Below are 4,894 nucleotides of genomic sequence, written 5' to 3'. Positions count from 1 at the left end.
GGTCTATAGGATTACTTTGTTACTCATAAGCATCTGCAGGTTGGGGCCTTGAAAGGCAGTTTCAGCTGTCCAGGCTAAAAATTCAGTAAGAAAAACAACAACATAAGGGGTAAGGAGGATGTGATAAACAGATCAGTGGGAGGACATTGGAGGCAGGGCCGCAGAAATTAAAGCCAGCTTGACAATCCATTTTTAACTCCATTCAGGAAGCTGTATTGCCTGAAGGTCAGGAGAACCAAGGGAAGAGATGCTGGTAGGCTGGTCTTTGAAAGCAGATTTCCACTTCTATTTCTATAATCGAAAAGTGGAAAATAAACAACCCCATTTAAGCCGATTAAAAAGCAGTTTTAGTGGCTAGTGTGTTCATGACTAATGGATATGTGCCCCTCGTCAGATCTCAGATGCCAGCTGCCTGGCAGCGGGAAGGAGGTGAGTGGGTGCCAGCCACAGAGCCTCCTTTCCTTTTCGGGGTGGGGAGGGGGGAGACGATATTAAACAAGCTGCCTCTTACCTGCCTCCAAGGAGAGTTTTTAGGATTAATAATTTCCGGTTAATGAGTGGTCTGAACCTACACTGGTGAAATGAAGAAATTGCCCATTTCAATTTCCTTAGGGTATTTAGGCATAACTCATAAATTAAGAACTCCCAAAGGGCCAGAAAGATTATTAGACCTTTAGAAAGTAGCAGTTACTCTCAGCTCACCTAACTGAAAATTTGCAAAGCCCTTTGGGATTTTACTGGAAAAAATAACTTACCTATGTTGCGAAAGACCTCAAATAATATTCTTTTTGATGAAGTGAGCCTTGCTCTCAAATTACAGAGCACAAGAAATGACTGATATAGAACACATACCTGGAATAATCAGTAGAGATTGTCTGGGTTTTATTTACTTAAAAGGATAAAAAGCATCCTATTACCACTAGTTTGCACCTTTGCAATGTTAAATAAACTGAGCTGATTTTTAAAAAAGAAATATAGACCAGAATTATGGAAAACTAAGTGCCATCATTGTGTTGTCATGAGATGTGACATGCTTAGTCTATTAGATTTTTTAATGTTGTGGATACAGATAATTATTTATAGCTGAAAATTGATCACATTGGTGTATTATGGGTGTTTATCAGGTGCAGTGATGAAATACCTTTCATTGCTATTTTATTACATTCTCTATAGTTAACACTTTAAAAATAGTTTATGAAGACACTTACTTGGAAATAATAGTTGCATATAAAGAGAAAATCTAATTGATCAAATAATTTTTCTTTTATACACCAATATATCATAACAAACTACCAAAATCATAATTTGCTTTTTTCATACTATGATTTACTCATCCACCTTCTTACAAAAAAGAAATGACAATAACAAGTGACAACAACATGTTCATCTGATGTATATGCAAGTATTTAAGTTTCAGGCCCCCTCATGTATGAATATAGTAGTCATAATATCATTGCTTATAGCAAGTGTAAATTCGGAATATAAGGGATATTGTAAAAATAAAAAACAAACCCCAAACCAAATATGGTGCTTTAATGTATCATTGTAGGAAATACTGGTGTCTTGTATATTCATGGTTTGGAGTGTTGCATATTTATTACATGTCTCACCAGCTAATTTTCTCTCTTTATCCAGTATGAGCCATTGTTCCTGAGCTCTTATTAATACATTTATATTCAGTGCATTGTTTATTTCATTTCATAAACTATGACACCAAAGGAAAAACAACCGTGTTTCTTAATCTGTACAACGGATTCAGGGAGGATTTAGAGGATATGGAGGTTGATCTGTACAATACCCAACATCTCTTAGCAAGCTCAGAGGGTTGTTGTGAGGATTAAAAGAGATTAAAATCAATGCTAAGTATTATCTATTCTTTTTTTTATATATAAACAAATCTGAGTTCTTTAAATGTATATTGTCTCTGGCTTTCCTTGGTTGTGGTAAATCTGTAAATTTAGTGTCCACATGAAGTCTTAGAATAGGGCCTGGTACATAGCAAGTGCTTAATAATTGATAGTTATTATTATTTCAATTATTATTGTTCTGAAATTGTAGTTCTCTGGTTCAGTGCAGCAAGCACTAAAGGGCCTGAATGGGACTGGGGAAGTATTATTAAAGTAGAACAAAATTTATGATCTTTCCTGTTTGCAAAATATTTACCACTGATTGGGAAAGCTTTATTTATTTTTTATTATAACACATGCATAACTGTATGGGAGAGCAGGAAGGAAATCTCTCAATGATGTTTAAGAAAATAATGTAGGTAAAGTTATCATGCTGCAAAATACAGAGTTATATGTATTAACTTTCTTTTATTAATCTAAGAAATGGTTTTCTGAGAAAAAATAAAATTTACAGATATATGAAATCATTTACTATAAAACCACTTGATTGTTTCAAGATATATATGACCCTTGTTAACATTCTGGATAAGATATTTTACTATTATTTTTGTCTTTGAGGATGCCCTAACCAATAAAATTTCCATTTACTAATAAAATATGCAGTATGAGTTATTCTATAGAATGATAGTTTTTCATTAAATAAGGTGACATGGAGACTTATTTAGTATAAGACAAAAATAAAAGACCATATAAAATAATATGTAATAACTGCTGCTAAAAGCTGAATCTCCCAGTAGCAGAAGGCATTGCCTCTCTAAATTCAAGCAGAGAAATGGTTACCATAGTGACTTGTCTCTCAAAATAGTTGTATGATTTTTTCTCTTCATAAACAATGCTATGTATTATCATCCTTTAAATAAAGAAAGCTGATATGTTTAAATACACATATTTTTTCCTTAATTATTCAAAGATTTATAATTCAGGTGCTCACATAAGAGAACCAGGAACATGATGTAGGTCCTTGATGTTTTCCTAGGGATACATCTTAAAACCTTTGCAGCTCTCAAATTTGAGAATATCACCATAACACATCATTTCTCTGGAATATGTATGAGATAAGAAGAGGAAAATAAAGCTATGTGGTCACATAGATGCCGGTGTTTCATTGATCCCCCATTTCTATATTAGCTGAATGTTCTATTCTGGTGCACATGCTTTGCACGGCTTTTGTTATTTATGTTTGTATCCAAGAAAAATTACACATTGCTTCATAACATAAACCTGTGGGATTGCACAAGAATACCCAAATATGAACTAAATGGAGGATTCTGCCAAGTAATCTTTATAATGGGTCTGATCCTCATTTTGAAGATGTAAATAAAGCACATTAAAGTTAAGAAGCTTGCCAAAGTCACAGAGAAATTCTGTTTATCTTCATCGTGTAGTAATTAGATGTATGGACTGTGAAGCCTGACTGCCTAGGTTCATATCCCAGCAATGATACTAGCTGTATAAACTTTGATAAGCTAGTTTACATGTCTATGTCTCCATTTCTACCTTTAAAATGGGAGTTATAATAACCTCATTTCATAAAGGGTTGTTGGGGGCCTTAAATGAGTTAATACACAATGCACTAAAAAGAAAAAAACCAGCCCTGATTATAATTATAAATTTTGCCCTGACTTTGAAAAATCACCAATGACCTGGGGAGTGTTTACATATATTCCAGGATGTGTATAGAGGTGTATCTTTTGTACATATTTATTCATTGGTCGATCGACATTCAGTATTTGTTGAGTATTAATTATCCTTTAGGCATCGAAATACAAGAGTCTCTGTCTCCAGGGAGATTATAGTTTAGAAAGAAATATAGACAAATAAATACAGGATTACAATTAATGTGATAAGTTAGGAGCAGAGCAGTACAGGGTGCTATGGCAGTACAATTATATAAGCACTAGTCTATTTTGAAGAAAGGTTTATAGCCTTGCTACTCACAGTATATTTCATGGACTAGTAGTATGAATATCACTTTGGAGCTAATAAGAAATGCAGAACCTCAATCCTCAACCCAACTGAAACAGAATTTGCTTTTTAAAAAGATCCCTAGGTAATTCTTATTGTATGCAACTAAAATTTGAGAAACACCGATTTTAAAGAGAATAGACAAAACAGTAAGACCATTTAAACATTTTAAAAACTTTCTGTGGGTCAATTGATAAAAAATATTTCTTGAGTTCCTACCATATACAAGGCATGGCTTTGATGAAAGATGGATTCCCAGCCTTGCCCTTGTGTTGTGGATTCGTCATAGTTCCAGTCAGACAAACTGGCCCTAATGAATCTAATCAGTCCTGTGTGATTCTTAGCCCTTTGGCCTGGCTCATAAAACTGAACAGCTATGTGACAACAGTCCAGTTTTTGAGAAGACTATATTATATAAAAATAAAATCCTGTTTAATAAACTTGAGACACTATCAAACCATAAAGTATTTTCAACCCTGATGAAACAGAATTATGTAACATTAAGAATGAGCTTACATTGTAAAATGTATTTAAAATGATTGATCAGTCTACGGCCATGCTACCTTGAACAAACCCAATCTCATTTGTTCTCAGAAGCTAAGTAGGGTCAGGCCTTGGATGGGAGACAACCTAGGAAGACCAGGTGCTATAGGCATAAAAAAATAAAAAAATAAGGGATTGTAAACTGACAAGGTCCTTGCAATCTATGAGGTCAACCAAGCATTGCCTCACCTAAAAAAGTAAAAAATAAAATGATTGATTTGTGGAAGGTTGTATTTGGAAACAACTTATTTAACAGAAAGAACAGAATACAGAAAAATACACTATATGTATAGTTATGTGTGTGTGTGTGTGTGTGTGTGTGTGTGTGTGTGTTTCCAAATTTACTGCAGAAAGTAAATACGGTTATGCAAGTATTCATCTCTTCTGCTATAATTATATTATAAAATGTACTTTAAAATATTGACTTGGCTTTTTCAAATATTGTGCTGGTAATTAAGAACTATTTTTCTAGATGATAT

The sequence above is a fragment of the Pteropus vampyrus genome, unplaced genomic scaffold, assembly GCF_000151845.1.
Source record: "Pteropus vampyrus isolate Shadow unplaced genomic scaffold, Pvam_2.0 Scaffold67, whole genome shotgun sequence".
Lineage (NCBI taxonomy): Eukaryota > Metazoa > Chordata > Mammalia > Chiroptera > Pteropodidae > Pteropus > Pteropus vampyrus.
The sequence above is the reverse complement of the archived record's forward strand: the minus strand, read 5'-3'. Positions refer to the sequence as shown.